The following is a 21,266-nucleotide window of genomic DNA, read 5'->3' on the forward strand; positions in this document are numbered from 1 at the left end:
AAAACTTTCTCATCAGCAAGGCCAGACTTTATCAAAACTCCAAAGAATATCAGGGAAGCAAATAACATCACAGACTTCACTGGCATAGCTGTTCTAGAATTATATAAAAATTTTTTATTTTAATATAATGAAAATAATTCAATCTCATTTTTAAAAATTTGAGATTTGACAGCGAGAATGACTCTTGATTTTTTCCTAGTTCTCTACTCTGCAGATATTATTAAAAAGGCAAGCAAATATGTAGGTAAAATTTTCAAAAATTCAAGGAATTTATAGTACCACACTGTATGTGATATACTGCAAACTTTTTCATTCTTGCTTAGTCAATACCAATATGTAGCTTTTATACCTTGCTTATTCATCCTTGTTAAAAATTTATTGATGCATAGGGAAGGAAAGGTAGCTGAGAGGTAGAGTGCTTGCCTAGGCCCAAGGCCCATGGCAAAAAACAAAACAAAAACCAGGGGCAAAATAAAATTGAATTGTAAAAATCACAAACATAATAATAATTCATAATTGCCACAATTATTAACGGTATTATACATTAGTAATGGTTCTTAAAATAGGGTGTGAAACTTAAGCAACTGAATACCAAATTCCTAAAGTTCTCATTAACCACAAAGACATAAAAATCACAAAATCTCTTGTAAGATCTGCTTCTTTGGGGACTCTGTAAGCAGTCATCAATAGGACTTTAACAATGTCAAAAACATTGAGACTTGATAAATCATTATACATTAATTAGAAGAATTAGTTTTTTTTCTATATTATCCAATTTAGATAGTTCTGGAAATCATTAGTATTTACTGCTACAGACAACTACGGAAAAACATTTTGATTTGATATAGTCAAAATAATGTTAAGTTTCTCTTGACCAACCATGTCAGATTGTAGGGTATGACTGACACTGATAGTTTTTATTGTCATACATACTACAGACATTACAATTCATGGCTTGAATGTTATTTTAGAAGCTAAAAAGGTAAAAGATAGAGAAACTGAAAAGAGGTAATATTTTCCCCCACTCAGATGGGTGAAAAAAAGCACACTCAAATAGAATGAAGAAATTTGAATTTCAGAGTTGAAACAGACATTAGACTATTATTTTATAGTTTGGGAAAACAAGGTTAGTTCAGCAAATATTTATCAACTGCCAAATACTTGTGCTAAAGCCCAGAAAGGTTAACCAAGTCAGTAATTTAGCAGAGCTCAGAGTGGAGCTCAGATTACTTGTTCTTGATTTCTACCAAAAAAAACAAAAAACAAAAAAACAACAACAACAAAACAGGACTTGAAACCAGTCTTTGTAAATTATAAATACTCTTTCCATTGACTTGATAATAGTGTAAAAATAATTGTTTCCTCTAGGGAACAACTGTTATTATTAGAATAAAAATCTTATTACTTCTCGAACTTAGTCAATATGGCCAAACCTGTGTATCAACTATCCTAAATAAGAGACAAACTGCTTTCGTACAATTAAAGAAAATTGCTTTGAGAAGTTAGACTTATTAAATACCTTTCTAAATTATCAAAGTGACAGAAAGGCACATTCTATAACAAAATTATGTTTTACAAAAATGAAAGAAATTAACCATTAGGTCAGAACTGGTATGTGTTTACGGTGCTGGAGATGAAACCCTGGGTCTTGTGAATTTTGAACAAGTGCTCTAATACTGAACTACATCCTGAGCCCTGGACCAGAATTTTATTATTTTTTGGTACCAGGAATTTAACCCAGGTGCACTTAACCAATAAACCATATTTGCAGTCCCCTAGTTTGTGACAGGGTCTTGCTAAGTTAAGGCTGGCTTTGAACTCGCCATCCTCTTGTCTGAGTTTCCAGAGTCGCTGGGGTTACAGGCATGTGGCACTGTGCCCGGCTAGACCAGAATCTTAAAAGCTGTCTTAGATGTAGTACTTGCTACCCAACAACTTAAAAAGAAATAAGTGACTGAAAATGCCAGACATTAGCACATTGATTATCTGATGGTCTCAGAAAAATACTTAAAGGTTATTCTTCCATCTGTAAATATATACTTAAAAAAACCCCTAAAATACAACCCTTTGAAAACATCTATTAATTAGAATTTTCTTTTTTCTTTTAAATGGAGTCTTACTATGTTCACCAGGCTAGCCATGAATTCTCCTGGGCTCCAAAGGATCCTCCTGCCTCAGCCTCTGAATATCTAGTACGCCAACTTACCCAGTTTAATTTGAATTTTCTTAGAAACTTACTACCCCAAATCTTCCCAATAAACCATATAAACCTTACATCATTACTACTACTCAATTCCCATTAAGGTTTCTAATCCTAGATCTGCCATAGACATTCCTGGTATCTCTGTTCCTTTGAAACACATAAGATTGCTATAAGAATAAAAACACTGAGACTTGATAAATCATTATGCATTAATTAGAAGAATTAGTTTTTTTCCATATGATCCAAAATGCAATAGATTCCTTCACCTCATGTATAGTCACATTTCACATTTAATTCAATTATCAATGTATTAATGTTGCCTGAAGACAAGAGTGTATACCAGGAAGAGTGATAGCTTTATAATTCAGACAGATCTAGATGTTAATCACTGCTGTATCACTGAGGTAGTTGGATGACCTTAGAAAAGTTCCATGAGCTTTTTGAGGCTTGCTTTAGGAATTAAATAAGTATATGTAAAGTGTCCATTGATTGGCACACAGTATATATGCACAAGATATGATAGCAAGAAACAGAGGAGTTAACATCATGGACAGAAAGCTATTAGTGACTGAATTAATCTCAAATCTTCAACTTTCTTCCTGAACTTCAGTTCTGGGCTTCTAATGATCTTGCTAGATTCCCTTTGACTGTGCATGCCATGTTGCAAATTTGACATCTGAAACTGAACTTGCTTTTTCTCCTTCAGCTAATATTCCACTGCAAAATTTCTTATTTTTTTAATGATTTATACCTTCAATTGCTCAGTCACCCATTGCTTAAAATCTCATATAGTAGAGTAGTCCCCTCTTCTCTGACAATACCTTTTCCAAGATCCCCTTTGGCTGTCTGAAATCAGATGTAGTATTGAACCTTACATATGTTATGTTTTTTCCTATATGTAACATACACATGGATAAAGTTTAGTATTCATTTTTTTATTCACCAGCTTTATCTTCCATCAAAACCTTGAAAGGTACCCTTCACAGAAAAATTCAGGAGAACTATAGATCGTCTCCAAATTATGTTTACTGATAAATCAAAGTCATCTTCCAAAGCCCACTAGCCAGAGATAACATAATCTTGTATAATCATAAGTCTTGGCTCTCTTGTCTTGATTGGTGTGTTCTCTCTATGCGTAAGTTTTGAGGTGCATATTATTAAGTGCAGCATGTTAGGTGAGTACAAAAACAGTAAGAATGCTGAAAGTGCTAATGAACAGAGATATGTGATAATAGTGAAAATAAAATGCAAAGATTAACACATTAGTAAAGACAAACATTAATACAGAGAAAACAAAGCATGCTGCACTGTGATTGGGGTAAATACTCAGTATAAATGACCAAAGTACCCACAACTAATCTTGCAATATATGAAGATTCTAAACCTACACAATAATTGATGATGATCTGCAAAAGACAAGAAAAAAAAAGACTGAAGAAATGGAAAAACTATGGAGTATGTGGTTAGAATGGTATCCATCCTGCACAGCAGATTTCACTTTTAGTCTCAGAACCCCTTTACACTGTTAAAATGTACCGAGAATCCCAAAGAACTTGTTTATGTGCGCTATATACATTTACTGTTTAAAATTAGAAATTAAAAAAATTGATTCATTGAAAAATAATAAATCTGTTAATACAACAGTTTTCAAAAACCTATATTTTTTCAGACTCAAAACGACTAGAATGGGCTGGAATTGTGGCTCATTGGTAGAGCACTTGCCTGGCATGTGTGAGGCCCCAAGTTCTATCCTCAGCACCATGTATAAATAAATAAAAATAAAAGTTCCATTGACAACTAAAAAATATTTTTAAAAAAGCAAGAAAAACTGCAAATCTCTTGGAATTCTAGTTTATTGGAAATTAGCAAATTCTCACATCTGCATTTGCATTCAGTGTGTTGTGATAGCATGTTTCAAGTGCCTCTGAAAAACTTCATCATATATATCTCAGAGAATCTGAAAGAAACAGCAAATATCTTAAAATATTGTTATGAAATTGTTTTGACCTCTGAAAAGTTCTGGGATCCCCAAGAGAGTTACCAGACCACAATAACCACTGCTTTAGGGTCACAAAATAGTGTGATAGTGAAAGTACTCAGTAGGGCCTGTTCTGTCATTTATCACTTAAGATAGTCATAAAAAATAGATGTTGGATTTGTGTATGGGATAAGATACATATCTCAACAGATTTTCATTGTCGATATAAAAGATTTGCTTTAGATAAAAGACAGTGATCAAAAAAATTTTTTTGACCAAGAAAAATATAACCTGCTAGGGATCTTATTGCCACTCTTCCATCCTTCCAAAACAGCCACAAACAAGCTAGCTACGTGTTGTTTTCATCTCTGGAATTAAGGCCTATAATTCAGAATTGTGGGGACCATCTTGTAACCATGGGAAGGCTATAATCTAAGGATGGCAAAGAAAAAGTTGAGAATTGACTTTGATGATGCCATTAGAGTGCCAAATTAACTAACTCTGAAGTTGCCCTACCCTAGCAATTCGTTTGGTGTATGAAATAATGTCTTTAATGTTTAAGCCACTTGACTCAAGGTTTTCTGATATATAAAATGTCACTCCTCATTCAGATATCCCATAGGTACTTCAACAGGTCCAAATGAATTCATCATCATGTCTCACAAATGTACTCTTCTTTTTGAAGTTCTCTGGTCAATGACAGTACCAACTCTAAAAAGAAAAAAGTACAATCACAAATATCCTTAAGAGGAGGCGGCAGAGGGATAGTTGAAATAGAGAAGATGATATAAAAAGGAGAGGTCAAGGGGGTTATGGCAGTGTGCAGAAACTGGAGTGATGAATGATATGGCTATAAGATGAATGCCTGTAGCTGGAAGAAGTAGGAATGGTTTCTGCCTTAGAGCCTTTGGAGGAAATGGATACCTGTCAACATCGTGATTTCAACCCAGAGATACTGATTTAGAATTTCTGGCTTCCAAAAGTCCGAGAAAATAAATTTGTTGCTTTAAGTCATCCAGTTTGTGATAATCATGAAACTAATACAACTTTTTCCTTTTCTTCCCAATATGGACCCAATCACTAAAACCTATCTCAAATCCACCCTCCCCTTCCTTTCTCTAGTGCCCCTGTGCTAGACTACTTAAACAGCATCCTGATTGGACTGCTTACCTTTAGTTTTACCATAGGGAATTAACCCTCCAACATTATTTAGATAGTCTCTAAAATGCAATATCTCAATCCAGATATTTATTAGTTTATGCCCTGGTTACCACGCAGACTTTGTTACATTTCGGCACTTTCATGATGTCACATTTCATATATTTCATAATATTCCATAATGCTGTTATTTAATATTGATTTCAACATACAAAATCCTTGAGATAAGCCTATTATCTCCCACTATACTAATGAGGAAATTAAGCCTCAGAGAAGAAGTGATTTGTCAAAGGTTACAAGGCTCCTAACAACAATGTATCTGTGGCTAAGCTTTCTCACTTTTTATCTTCTCCCTGCTCTATTACACTTTTAGATGCTTTAGGCTCTCTCTCCCTCCCTCCCTTATTCTCCAATATAAACTCTTTGCTTTAAATTGGCTTTGGCTCATCATTCTCTCAATATACTATTATCCACTTCCTCACCTCTGGAATTCTTTCCTTATTACTCTCAACAGGTTAAATTCTACTCTATTTTGTTATTTTTCAACATGAGATATCACCAATGCTTTCCATTTGTTATATTCCTTTCAGATTAAAATGTATTTTCAAATGTATTTTCTTTGGATCTTAAAAGTCTTATGAAATACATTAAAAAAACTAAAGATCAGAGAAAAGAAGCGGCCTAACAGGTACTCAAACTCAGACTTCTGTAATTAAACGCTGGCTTAATATTACTGCTATACCACATTGCCTTTTCCTCCGTGGAACTCCTGTAGTAGTTCTGTCAGTATCATTTGACATACTACCAATTTAAGTTTACTGGAGTACTTGCCCTGTCTCTCCAAGGATAATTCCAACATATTTATGAAATCAACCATACCTGGGTTCCCAGCATATATTCTTTAAAAAGGTCAGGACATATATATCGTCACCATAATCAAAATAGGGAACATTTCTGTGATCCCTATAAGTTTCTTTGTGCTTCTTTGCAATGTCTCCTTTTTGCTCCTCCTCAGAAATCATCAATTTGCTTGTCATTTTGGATTAGCTGGAATTCCCTCCCTCCATCTCTTCCTTTGGCAGCACTGGGGAGGCACTCTGCCACTGAGTTAACATCCCAAGCCATTCCTGGTTGTTTTTTTTTTCTTCTTAATTTTAAGACAGGGTGGGTCTTGCTAAATTGCCAATCTCCTGCCTCAGACTTCCAAGTAGCAGATTACAGTACTGCATTGGTCTAGAACTTTATATACATGGAATCATGCAATACTCATACTTCTTTCACTTGATATTACTATGAGATTCATCCATTTTGCCAACAACATGGGCTGAAGAATTTTTTTTGTTCCTTTCTACTTCTGAGGACTGTTTCACTGAATGGATGTATCACAATCTGTTTGTCATTTAACTGTTGACACACTGTTGTTTCCAGTTTGGGCTACTGCAAATAAAGCTGCTATGAACATTTGTGTATAGGCCCTTGTGAAGACAAACCAGCAGAGGTTCTTAATCATTTGTTTCTAAATCATTTACATGTGTTACTTACCAATAACATTACTTATTACGGTGCAGTGATTCTAAAAAATAATCACTACTCTATCCTCAGTATAATATTTCTGTGTAATAGGTGATCAATGATTTGTTTGCAGATCTTGCTCTCCTCAAAACCCACATTCAACCTGAGGGGAGAGGCTGGGTCCTGCCTGTATTTTGTAACTTCCTACAACAGAGTGGATATTTGTAAAATGCTCAAAAAAGTGTTTGTGGTTTATGGGGCTTACTTTTTTAATGGAGCTTATATTTATTGGAATATAAATATTCCAAAAATAAACACATATTACTTCGTGTTTAATCACATTAATAAATTGAAGTTAAAACTTCATGTTAAAATCCAGGGAAGATGTTATGTAAGTGCATCGAAACCAGCAAATGTTAACTCAATCATACTTTAATTTTCCAGAAAATCAAAATAAGATGTTTCTACTTTTTTCTTTACAATCAAGTTTTATTCTTTACAAATATAGCTGTACTTTATATTTTAAGTTTTGTTCTAATATGTACCCTGTTTTCAATCTAAGTTAAAAAACAAACAAATAAACAAAGAAAGAAACAAACAAAATGGCTCTTTTTCTGTGAAAGAACCACTTTTCAGAATGGATTCACATGAGAACTCATATTTGAGAACATGCCTTTTCTTTATCTAAACATAAATAAAAGTTTAGATCCCAACAGACTGTTTATATCCCAACAGTCTTCCTGAAGTGTTTAAGTTTTCAGGGAGAATTAAGTGGAAAACTTTACCAGAGTTTTAAAGTATCACTTTAGCCACTTTTACTCCTTGTTTTGCGTGCTAGAGATCAAATCTCATGCATGCTAAGCAAACACTATAACATTAAGCTACATTCCCAGCCATAACTAGCCAGTTTTCAATCAAATATTTTAATCTTTTCCCTAATTAAATAAGTTCAGAGCTTTGAGAGAGATTAAGACTTACCTAGAGTTAATAAATTAAATCATCAACATTAGACTAACAGAATTTCCTTTTATTGCATTCCTTAAAAAATAACTAGGTCCAGTGGCACATTCCTGTAATCCCAGCAACTCAGGAGGCTGAGGCAGGAGGATTACAAGTTCAAAACTAACCTCAGCAATTTAGTGAGGTCCTAACGACTTAGCAAAATCATGTCTTAAAAAATATACACACACACACACACACACACACACAGAGCTCAGGATATAGCTCAATAGTTAAGTGACCCAGGCAGGGTTCAATCCCCAGTACCAAATATAAAATTAAAAAAAAAATAGAATTACTATAAGATCTAGCAACTCCACTTGAGTATATGCTCCAAGGAACTGAAAGCAGGAATATGAAATCTTTGTACAATTATATAAAGGCAGCATTATTCATAATAGCCAAAAGTAACTCAAATGTCTGTGAACAGATCCAATGGATAAACAAACATGGAACACACTAATGGACTATTACTCAGCCTTAAAAAGGGAAAAATTCTGATGCTACAAAATGAATAAATCTTGAAGGTATCATGCCAAGTGAAAAGGCAGCTATAAAGGATAAATGTTAACATGATTCCAATTATATAATACACCTAAAGTAAATTCATAAAGATAGTAGTAGTAGATACTTGGGGATGTAGAGAGGACACTAGAATGTTATTGTTTAATGGGGTCATAGTGTTTTTTCTTCTTCCCCTGTGGTACTTAGTGATTAAACCCAGGAGTGATCTATTATAGAGCTACATAACCTATCCCCTTTTATTTATTTTTTCGGTATCAGGTATTGAACCTAGGGGCACTTAACTACTGAGCCACATCCCCAGCTCCTTTATAGTTTATTTAGAGATAAGGTTTCATTAAATTGCTGAGGCTGGCTTTGAACTTGTGATCCTCCTGCCTTGGCATGCCAGGCTGCTGGGAGCCCTTTTTACTTCTGAGACAGGGTTTTCCTAAGTTGCTCAGGCTGTCCTTGAATTTGGGATCCTCATGCCTCAGTGTCCCAAAGATGGGATTACAAGCCTGTATCACTGCACCAGGCTTGAATTATAGTTTTGAAAGATGAAAAGAGTTCTGGAGATGGGTGGTAATGATGGTTGTACAGAAATATAAATGTACTTGAAGCTACTGAACTGTACCCTTAAAAGCTGTTATGGTGGTAAATTTTGTGTGTGTTTCATCACAATTAAAAAAAAGTAACAGTGGTCCAGACTTCTATCTTAAGAAGTTAATAAAAGAACAAAATGAACCTAACATAATAGAAAAAATTAAAGCCAAACCTTGGTTCTCTGAAAAAAATAAGCAAAACTGATAAACCTTTCGCTAAACAGATCAAGGGGTAAAATAAAGGAGGGGGAAAAAAAGGAGGACAGAATAGTGAAAAAGATATACAGAATAAACAAGGATAGTAAGACATTTCAGAAATTAAGGGTGTAAGATGTTTCAAGGGGTGATTGACAGGGTCAAATGTTGATAGGTCAAAGATATAAACCATCAACATATAAAGATATAAAGATATCTGATATAGCCACAAAGGAGTCACTGATGACCTTATAATAGCACACAAGGGAGTAGAAGTAGAGTTAGAAGCAATATTTCAGTTGACAAAGAATACACAGAAATGAAGTGAAAACTGTGGGCCCGAATAATTCAATCTGAAGTACTCTGGTTCTAAAGACAGAGCAACGGGGTTAACTGGAAGCTTAGCTTAGTAGGATTTTAAAATATACTGATATTTGAATAGAAATGATCTTTCATTCTCCCAAACAAATAAAAATACATATATACATATTATTGTGGTAAATATGCAGAGAATATTTTTGATTATTATTAGAATAGACTCAGAAAAGAGGGAAAAATTAAAGATGCAGGGAACATGTGTTACTACATGGTAAAAGGTCCCTCGATAGGTAAAAGAAAATGGGATTCAGAACATGAAATGATTAACCCAAAACAAGAGGATACCTAGTGATGGAGAGAAAAAAGGTTGTGTGTGCAGGCATTACTTTAAGTACTTTTTTACATATTAAATAATTTAATTTTTACATAAAGTTTTGAGATTGGTATCATTTTTCAGCAAGGAAAATGCAACAATGAAACACTTCTTCCCACAGTGAGAAGTAGCAGAAGTTCTTATTTGATAGCATTGTTTCTCTTTGAAGTTAGAGGTAGAAGTGGATAGTTGAGAAGGGAGGACAGAATTAAATTTTGAGGAAAATGAAATCTGAAAAATAATGTGTGGAGGAAAAAAAACAGAAGGATAGCTAGGAGGCACTAAAGACCCAAATGAAATTAGAAATCCAAATTTTTTAGTGGCAATAACCTATAGCTTTTAAGTTGTATTTCAATAAATGGTTGAAAAAGAATCAATGGCTTTGAATTTTTTTTATTAAAAGCAACAATAATAATATTACTGGCTAATACTTACATGGAACTCAATGTGTCAGGCATTGTTTTAAGTACTTTTTACATATTAAACAAATTTTTCACATAATTAATATATATATATATATATATGTATATATATATATATATATATATATATATATATATATATATTTAGATGTAGATGGACACAACACCTTTATTTTATTTATCTATTTTCATGTGGTGCTGAGGATAGAACCCAGTGCTTCACTTGTGTGAGGCAAGCATTCTACTACTGAGCCACCACCTTAGCTCCCACATAACTCTTTTTTAGTTGTAGTTGGACACAATACCTTTATTTTGTTTATTTACTTTTATTAGGCGAGCGCTCTACCGATGAGCCACAACTCCAGGCCGCCCTTCCCGCACCCCCCCACCAATAACCTTTCAGAGATATATGCCATTTTGAGATATTTTACCTGTAAGAAAAATAAACCACAAAAGAGAAGGAACAGCTTGAAGCTAGGCATGGTGGCACATGCCTGTAATTCTAGTGGCTCAGGAGGCTGAGACAGGAGGTTGCGAGTTCAAAGCCAGCTTCAGCAACTTAGCGAGGCCCTAAGCAACTAAGAGAGAACTTGTCTCTCACTAAAATAGAAAAAAGGACTGGGGATGTGGCTTAGAGGTTAAATGCCTCAGAGTTCAATCCCTGGTACCCACCCTACCCCCCCCCCCCCCCAAAAAAAAAAAAGGAAGAGCTCAAGGTCAGACAACTAGTAAGTAACAGATTTAAAGTCAGTATTGAAGCTAGGTTTGCTCAGTTTGTTGTATTACCACTATGCTACATAACTTCTCAAAACAAAGCTAAGTAAACCTAATTAAGGAAAAGTAGAAAGAATTAAGGAAGAAACACCACTAGGTGGGGCAAAAGATAAGAGACAATGGTTCCTGTAAATAAAAATAATTCTCATGGAAGTATGGTTTGTACATAATGTAAAAGGCACCAAAGATAAGAGAAACTGCCTTCATACATTAACGGAAAGTCACAGAAGGGAAATGAGCAATGGGAGGATCCAAAGTAGAAAGGAAGAAAAACAAAAGGGGGGGGGGGACCCAAGTAGCTGAAATATAAAAAGGAGAAAAAATTAAAAGTGGAAGAATGCTTACATGCACATCAATAAATCAATAAATATCACCAGTAAAAAGAAAACAATTGCAATATGTCTAAGTTCCTGGAAACTCTCAGATCTTATTTTCTTTGGGCCAAAGGATATTTCAATTTTATTAATCGAAGAACACAAAATATTTAATAAAATGTATTAAGTATGGTTGCTTGCCAAGAATAAGTGAGGACCAAGATACTTAGGTTAAGATGAAATAATTCAATAAAGAAATTATATAGTTATTTTCAGAAATAAGAGGGTAGTAGTTCCATAAAAAGTTGATTCCAGAGATGCATAGTCTTCTCTAGATGTTACCCAAGATGTGTGATGATGAACGCATCCATAAATTATCATTATCTAATCAACAGCAAATCACTTCAGCATAAAGAAATATATACAATTTAATGTCTGTAAAAGAATAGTAGGGCTGGGGTTGTGGCTCAGAGGTAGAGCGCTCGCCTACCATGCACGAGGCAGTGGGTTCGATCCTCAGCACCACATAAAAATAAAATCAAGGTATTGTTAAAAAAAAAAAAAAAGAATAGCAATATCCTTTGGCTATTAAAATAGTCAAAATACATATAGCAAGACAGCAATATTGTAAAGTAACAGAATTTTAAAAATTTTATTTAAGTACCAGAATATTGAAACTACAAAAAAGGCTGGGTATCAAACTTTTGTAAGCTGCCAATGGAAGTTTAAAATTTAAAATGGAAGAATATTTAATGTGGGGGGAAAAAAAGGGAAATGATACTTTCTAAGAATAATGAGAAACTAAGAATGAGCTTCTATCTACCCATTTTTACTCTTCCAAAACAGTTATCAATATGAGATACCACAACAAGTTAGTAGTTTACTCCAGGATAAGTAAAGTAAAAATGTGCTAGCCAAGAATATTCTAGGCACTAATGATAATGTTAGTGAAGAAATTAATGTAATACTTCATGAAATAAGAGTGCAATATAACTCTAATGTTGCTTTGTATTTCTAAAAGCACATATACAATTGCTCTTTTAGAATATATGAGTAGAAATCTCAAGATTTCCTGCTCATGTCCTAAAATGGGGTGAAGAATAACGAAAAACTAATGTGACTTTCAGCTTAACAGGAGATAAATTTTAAGCAACTGTTCTTAGATGTGACAACTCTGCTTTGTAGTAAATACAGTGGCATTTAAAGCAAAAATATCCCATCGTAAAGCTTAGAGTACACTCTATTTAACAGCAGTCAAAATGTCAGGAAACCACAAGGGAAAATTATTTTCAATACATGTAATATTTATAGAGGTAATAAAAAATTATCATTGGAAGGAGCCTAATTAATTAGGAGTCTCCTAAGTTAATGAGGGAACCCCTTTTACAACAGTCTTTTCAGTGACAAAGTTGTTTTATTCTTTATAAGTCTAGGAAGACTTACTAGGAGTTTCAGAGGATAATTGCTGACAGAATACAGGACATTGACTGTTTTATTTAACAGCTGTCAATATTGTTATGCCTAAACAACCATATCTATATGCTATTATTTACATTCTATTATACCCTACTTGTCTTATCACTCATCTACCCCTTCATCAATTCATCTTGATTTTTGTTACTTTACTTTTTATTTTTTGATACTTTAAAAACATCTATTAAAACGTGATCTAAAATGCAGTTCTTGTAGCAGGGGACCAGGAACTCTCATATATCTTAGAAGGGAAAACATAAATATGTGTAATAGACATGACAAAAGTAAGGTTGATTTCAGTTTTCCTACAGAATATACATCAGTTATGTGGTTCCTATTCATCGTGATTGAAATATATTCAGTTTTACAACTTGTCACATTTAGTGTGAGGTGTAGATAGCAGCCAAGTGCTAACTCTGAAGACAGACTTGAGTTTGAAACATGGGTTGGTTACTTATTAGATGAGATACCCTGGGCAAGTCATTTAATCTACTCAAGGTATCACTTTCCCTACTGGCATGATAAGATACTAGTAGCAATATGGAAGGGTTAATGTGAGATTTAACTGAGATAATGTATAACATGTTTAGCATACCTGGTTTATAGAAAAGGCACAACAAATATAATTATCATCATCACCATATTTTAGTCAACCACAACAGGCTTTTTAGCTTCTGCATGGCTACACACCCTTGTAAATGTTTGTACCGTTTTTAAAATCAACCTTATTTATTCCAACAATCTTGGTGTGTCTATATTACTGAAATTAAAGACAGAATGAGGGTGAATAGGTATAAAGCACATGTATTCTCCATCATCCCATTCTACTCCCTGAAGGAAACAGATGCTCATTCTGGTACTAAAAGCAGTGATGATGAACACAGAATACATTCACACTGTGGGCTTTTCATCAGGTGGTTGACAGGAGGTCAATAAACTATCTGTGTTCTGCCTGCTTCAGACAACCAGTGCTCCCTCTTAAAACCATCCAAACATAGTATCTGAGACCATATAATTGTGATTTCTATCAAATTTGGTTCATTCCAAACAAAATATGTTATCTTCACTGATCACACATCTAAATGCCTTTATTTTTGCAGCTAGCATATGTGTACCAGTTTTGTTGTGTGGCATAAAAGTATATGGATTCATAAAACCTCTACCAATTAACATGTCTCTTTAAAGACCTGATTGCAAAGTAAAAGTTGCAGTTCTACTTTTATGGAATTTTTATTTAAAACATGACATCTGCAAAAGCATGAAATCTATTTCTCTAACTTCTAAAGATTAGTCTTTGTGCTTTCTCTTTGCCAGAAGAATCAGAATCTAATTTAAAAGCACTACTATATGGCTTTAAGTTTTATACCTTGTTTATGGCTCAACCTTCTACAATTAAAATATGCAAGTAGATATTAAAAGGAGTATGGCAAAAGAAAAGAATATTTTACCTTAAAAAACTAATTTGAAGGAGAACAAGGAGGAGGAAGGAAAGAAGGGAAAGGGGTAGAACTATGGAACAAATTAAATAATAGCTTGTTACATACATATATAAATGAACCAAGAAGAATTACCTGTATGTATTCACACACACGCACGCACGCACAAACACGTGTGCAGAAAATACCAATCAAAAATAAATGAGGGAAAGGAAGGTCAGCAGAAGAGAAGAGGGGGAGGGAGGAAGGAAAGGAAAAGGGGGGAGAAATGGGATTGAAATCAAATTCCTTGCATGTACTATTTTGTCAAAATGATCAAAATACTATATATAATTAATGCTCTAAAAAAATAATCTGACAGCTCTTTGATCTAACTTGCTGATGGACTATGCAAGAAATAAATTTTGTATTAAAATCTGAAGAAAAAAAAACTCACCTAATTTGAGTAAATTTTTTAAAAAGTATAACTGGAAACATTATTTTGATTTTTGAGCTGTGTATATATTTTACAAATTCAAAAATAACCCCCCCCCCCAAATATGAAACCAATGAATCATATCAAGTTGGTAGTATGACCAGCGAAAAGTATTTTAAGTGACTTTGGAAATAGTACTGATTACACATCTTTTGTGTAATATATTTCAGGGACAAAAAGAAATGCAAAAAAAATCCCCAACTTCACTCAGAAGCAGTAATACAGGTATTGTAATTTAAAAATGATTTTATGTATACAGTAGAAAGCAAATAAGCATATTAATTTAATTTGGTAGCAAGATTTTAATACAAAAAGACAAAAACAGAATCAAAGAAGAAAAATTCTGCTATGCTAAATTTGAATAGGATATATCATTATGAAATTCTGATTAAACAAACAAGCAGAAAACCATTTCTTAATTCTTTCTTCTCAAAGGGCCTAGAAGAAATGACACCTTAGCAGCAATCTATACGCCAAATACACAGATCTTGGTTTCTATGTGCTATTTCTCACTAAAAAGACCCAAGACACCTTGAATAAACAGCCCTTGCCAGATGTGGAGCAAACAAAGTACAAAAGAAGCATGTGATATCTTGTGCCAGCAGCCAGCTTGAAAGGGTTTCTACTATCAAATTTGGGACAATTTGGTCACCCAAAAGAGAAAGGATTATAATGGTTCTAAAACAATGGGGAAAAAAAACCCCCACAAATCCATAGTAGTATCTTTTCCAAAAATACTAAAGAAAATCTATTTGCCACCATGGGGGTGACTATTTTCTCAGCTCTTTACTCTGAATGCTGAAGTGATGAAAGCAAGCATTTAATATGCATTTTTACAAGAAAATTTAGCTTATTCCCACTTTATGGAGTAAATGTTTCCTACAGAGAAATACCAATAAACTGATTTAAGCAAAAGCAATTAATGGATGCTAAATATTACTAAGCAAAATGTAGTCAGAAATAGGATATTTGCTTGGGGTCACAAAATGACAAACCACACACCTTTACAACAGATTTGGTAGTCACCACTTCAATCAACTGATCACATTTAACATCATTAACAGTGTAGCAATCTGACATTATATATTTCCTATATGATGCAACCTGAGGTACACAGCATTACCTATTAAATACTCTTGCCAAAGAAAGTTTTACTTTAAGCTAATCAAGCTTTTCTTAAGATCAAACTTCCAGTTAACAGAAATTTCAAGGGGAAAGAGGAATAAATGAAATAACACCACTGGGACATGGGCAGTCCAGAATGTGGGTGTATTATACATCTGGTTTGGTCAGGTAGATGTCAGGAAAATGAAAGAGTAAGTATTATACTTTTTACAGAAGGGACTAGTCTTAATCACCAAATACAAAATCTTGAAGGGTTGGGGGGGGGGGCTCAAAGACACTTTGGAACAATTGAGGAAATGTGAATACATTAATTGAATATGCTATTTGATAGGTATTGTTACTGATCAGGGTTAGTAGATGAATATATTCTTAGAAAATGCTGAAGTATTTAAAGGTGGAGACGTTTCCAACTTACTTTGGAATGGTTACACAACACATCACAGGGAAAGAAAGAGAGGGTAACAACACGATAAAAATGTTTATCACTGAATATAGGTTCTGGGGTATTCATGTATTTCCCCCCCCCCAACTTCTATAAAACGGAAAATTTTCATGACAAAGTTAAAAGAAACTATACCTCTACTGAGAGGTACAGAGGAAAGTACACCTACCCTGGAATTATATCTGGGCTTAAATCTTAGCTCTTACTACTTGTGTGACCTAAGGCAAATTACTTAACATTACTAAGTTTCTTTTACATCTGTAAAATTCAAGTAACAAATCTGCATCATTGGGTCGTTCTGAGAATTAAAGATTACATAAGTAAAACCTAGCCCTATTGCACAAATAAGTAAATCCAACTTTCATAATTAATGGATGTAATCATCCTTAAATGTAAGGCTACTGAAAAAAATTAATTACTTTCACATTCCATGAAAAGGGGAAACTACATTAGATAAAATTAAATATCCACTCGAAGTCAAAGTAATGGGAAAAAAATGAAGATTCTTATTTTTTTAAAAAAATTTAATAATTCCACTGAAACCCTAGGAAAAGAAATCGTCAAATCCCTACCAATCCAAACTCTTGGTATCTATTATACTGTATGGTTTGGTTTTGGTATTAGTATTAGCCTATCTTCAAACAAAACACTAAGAAAATAAGTGGAAGTTAAGGAGAGTTTTTTTCCCTAACCTCAACGGATAATCTACTTATATGTTGAAATCGAAAATAAGTATTTTCTTCATTTCTATAAGTTCCAAAAAAGTACACGGTCATTGGCTTTTATACTAAATTCTGGTTAAGGTTCATACAATTTACAAACATGCAAATTGCTTTTCATCAATTTTAACGAACTCATTTCACTTGTAGGTAATCCCTTTTTCTGGTTAGACTGGCAGTAAAATGATCAGATGTAGAGTGATCCTCAGGTAGGGAAGAAAAAGAGGTGTCTGCATTTTTTTTTTCTTTTTTAAATAAGTGCCATATTTTTCTTTCAACTATTAAGAGAAAAAGCAGCAGGGGAGAGGAGCCAACAAACAGGTCTTAGGCTTGCAGGTCGACCAGGTGAGGTGAGAGGGATTAACACCTCCGCCTGCTTTGGGTTTGGTACTGGGCAGATAAGCTTACAAATGAATACCCCTTAAAGATCGGGGTAATTGCTCCTGGACTGCGGGGCTCAAGGCCAGCCTTCTCCCTGAAGGATTAAATGTCACTGGGGGGACCCTGAGGAGTGTCTCCCGGCGCGGATGCGGGTCAGAGACCAGGTTTTCCTTTCCCTCTTGCGCCCAGGTGGGCGACGCGTGGTGGCACTTCCCAGGCGGGAGCACCCCAGTGCACCAGCGGCGCGCAGTGGCTAGTCATCCCCCCGTTCGCCTTCCCTTCCCCATTACCTGCGGGCGGCGGTGCCGGGGCCCGGAGGCCTGCTGCTGCTCCTCCCCGCCAGGCTGAGGCGGCGAGGTGGCGGCGGCGGTGGCGGTGGCGGCGACAGCCCGGGGGGAGGGGGCGGAGCGCGCGGCTGGCTCCCTCTCCTCCCCCGGGAGGCTCAGGGCACCCTATCTCGGGCCGCCGCGCCTAGGCCCGTGAGCAGCCTGTGGCTGGGGCATGGCGGCAGAGCCCACCGGCGTGCCTGCGAGGTGGGAGAGCGCGAGGCGGAGACGAGGAAAGCACCTCCGGCTCCCGGAGGGGCCTAAGGGGAGGAGCGAGGGGGCGCGGGTAGCCGCGCGCGGGCGGCCGTTGGGGCGGTTGGCCGAGGGCAGGCGGCGGTTTGGGGAGCGCGGCGACGGCTCGCGTTTTCCCGGCGGGGCGGGGTGGGGAAGGGGAAGGGGAGTGAGGGAAGGGGAGGGGAAGGTTGGGAGGGAGCCGCCGCCGCGCGCGTGCGGGCCGGCGCCGCCGCCGTTGCCGCTCGGCTCACTCCAGCCTGTTTGGGGGCACTTTGTTTGTGTCCCACAATGCTCTGCGCGAACGGCCGGGCTGGGGAAGTGGGCGGGGCCGCACGATATCGGGGCGGGACCGGGGGCGGTGAGGTTGGGGGAAACCCGCGGTTATTGCGCAAGCGCAGAAAAGGACCTCCAGGTCCCCGGGACTTGAGCTGTGAGGTATTGGTTCTTCTTGCTCGGTGGAGTCAGCCTGACACAGAAACACCTTCAATCTTGACACTGCCTGTACGCTTATGCCTATATGTAAACGTGCAGAATTATATGAAAAAAGCGCCATAATCGCAACCAGTTTGTCCTTTCTTAAAGCCGCCCTTTCATCCGGCTCCCCTCTTACATTGAGAAAAACATTACTTTTTTATTTTGTTAATCTTTGAACTAAGAACGAAAGAAACTCCGGTTTTCTCTGGTGGTTTTCTGTAGCGAGGCCAAAAACTGGTGAACTGGTAGTGTGGCCATTTTTCACAAGTGGAAAACTGAGGCCTGCCAAGGAGCAACCCGGCGCCAAGGGGAGAGGCGCGGAGAACCCGCGAACCTCCCGTGCCCGCTTACCCGGCGGACGGCGACCCCCTTACGGTATCTTCGATTCACTAACTGCCTGGGCTCCTTCAGCATCCTCCTAGCGCCCAAAGGGTGTTCTAACAATTTCCTGATCGACCCGGCAGGAAGTGTAGTCTTGAAATGACTAGGAAAATGGTCTACCAAGTCCTTGTTCCAGGGACACCTAGAGCGGCTGCAAAAGAAAATCAACAAAACCCCACAACCTATTGCTTATTCCCCCCACAATCGTGAATCTATCATTTTATTACACCTTCGCTTACTTCTCTGGCCTTTTGGGGAGGAAATGTGTGGGTCACCTCGAACTGATTGGTATCGCCTACGGTGGGGGGGGGGGCGGTTTCAGAGTTCTTGGTCACCTGCAAAATCAATCGTGTTAATTCCCTAAGCCTGTCAGGTATGTGTTGTGGACCCAAACCCGGAGATTATGGGGGGCCTGGGTAGCAGGTAGCAGCGCGCCCGCCGCGTTTGCTGGGAAGCAGGCAGGGTGCCAGGGTGCGGGCTGGAGCCGAGCTCTTGAGACGTGCTGTTCTGCATTTGCATACTTGGTTCTCTCACACCTCCAGCTTTTAAGCCAAAAGACTTATTTCCAAAGACTTTGTGTAAGGTAGGTTGACGTCCGCTGAAATGAGTGGATTTTTCTTCTGAAACACATGGCAACATCTCACATTAATCCTCTCCAGAGAGACAAGCAGCCAAACACCCAAGCATCCTAATTTTAACCAATGAAATCTGCTTTAGAAATAAATGCAATAAAACCAAGATGTTTATAGTTTGTAGTTTCCAACAAGTATTCAAGTTTATGTTATCTAATTTTTGCTGTAACCCAACTTAGAGGTTTTTAGTATTATTCCCACCATCATTTTTATTATTCCCATTTTACAGATGGGTAAAATCAGAAAGATGTAATTTAGGCTCAGTTCTGCGCTGAGATTTGAAGAAGGGGAAGGGAAAGAAGGCAGAATGCTTACCCACCAAGGTTCAGGAAGGTGCCTGAGGTCCAGGCCCTGATGGAGTTTGGGTGAAAATGGATGTACCAGGTAAACAACTGGGGAAGAATCTGATGGGAATAAAGTAGTCAAATAAATCCAGTCTGCCTCTCCTAGAGCATTTAACAGGACAGTCAATAAAAGACCATTAGGCAAGTCTTCACTAATTGTGTCTCAAGGGACTGAGGTGGCAGTTGCCTTTCACTGCAGTACTAACATTAACACAAAAATTGCTTTCTTAATCTCTTGTCTCTTCTATCTTTCCATCCTTTTTGTGCTTTTACTATTTATCATTTTACATATAAAATTTTTATCATTCTCCCATTCCACACCCAACTCCAAGTCTGAAGACTCTTATTAAACCAACAAATGGTTGTTGGGTCCTTAAGGGCAAAGTGCTAGATGCTTGGAGAGGGTGCGAGAAAAAACACAAAGAAGATTAACTATTGCAGGAGTCCTCTTCTCTATTTTGACTTTGGGCAGAGTCAGTTTCTGTGGCTTCTGCAGCCTCCCACTTTTTTTCTTCCTGAGCTAGCAGAGACTTGTCTTTGGGTTGCTGGAATACATACACCTTTCTTTGACACTAGGTTAAATAACACCTCTGGGAAGATTTAGTGAAATCAGAAGCCTGTACACAGGTGAAACAAACAAACTAGATAGTATGAGGAAAATTTAAATATTAATCTGATGTGGATGATTCTGAGGAATTCAAATTCCAGGGAAATTCCAGGGGTTTCATTTCAGCCACAAGCTGTTTTAGGGACCAGATTCTGGCACAAATGTCACTTTCTTTTGGTAAGACCATTATTGCTGAATGGTTATTATTAGTTATATAGTCCGAAACATTTCAGATCAAGAATGCTTTCTACTCAACAGGAAGATCACTAGTCTGCCTTGAATTATTTCAATGAGGAGAACTCATTATTGTAAAAGTCAGTCTTGCTTCAGTATTATATCCTTTCAAGTACAAAAATTAATCTCCTTCCCTTACTTGCATCTCTTCCCCTTGTTACCATTTCACCATCCCCCCAGTTAGGTAAGTCAGCTTTGCTACTTTACTACTCTATTGCATCTCAATTCCAATCCATCAGCAAACAAATCCTGTTGAATTTGCCCATTCTTATTGTCACCATTCTAAAATAAGACGACAAAAGTGTGTGCACAGAGAATTATAATAACACTTATCTGGTTTCCTAAATAAATTCCCTCTTATCCTCATTATGTATATGGTAATCAGAGTTGTACTGCATAGAAATCATTTCACTTAACAATGGCTTCCTATTGTTTTCTGAATAAAGTCCCAAATCCTTAGCATGGGTTTTGCAATACTCCACAATCTGAGCTTTTCCTAGGTCTTTAGCTTCATCTCTTGATATATTCCTTTAAGGAATATGCCATTCATAGAGTTCCTTTTATCACATCTAAAATGCCATGCTCTTTCTTGCATTGCATATATTGGTCCCTCTGTGTAGAAATACTCCAT

General features: G+C 36.7%; 1 protein-coding gene across 6 annotated transcripts in view; it reads right to left on the reverse strand.

Moving 5' to 3' along the window:
- Nucleotides 1-18,236, reverse strand: part of Zbtb44 (zinc finger and BTB domain containing 44) — a 66,486-nt gene extending 48,250 nt beyond the window's left edge. For all 6 annotated transcript variants that reach the window (XM_027945497.2, XM_071616874.1, XM_027945499.2 and 3 more), the window contains exon 1: nt 17,694-18,236. The gene's annotated coding sequence lies outside the window, so the exon portion shown is untranslated. The remainder of the gene's footprint in view (nt 1-17,693) is intronic.
- Nucleotides 18,237-21,266: the final 3,030 nt, after the last annotated feature.

This window comes from Marmota flaviventris, chromosome 9 (genome assembly GCF_047511675.1).
Source record: "Marmota flaviventris isolate mMarFla1 chromosome 9, mMarFla1.hap1, whole genome shotgun sequence".
In the NCBI taxonomy this organism is placed as follows: Eukaryota; Metazoa; Chordata; class Mammalia; order Rodentia; family Sciuridae; genus Marmota; species Marmota flaviventris.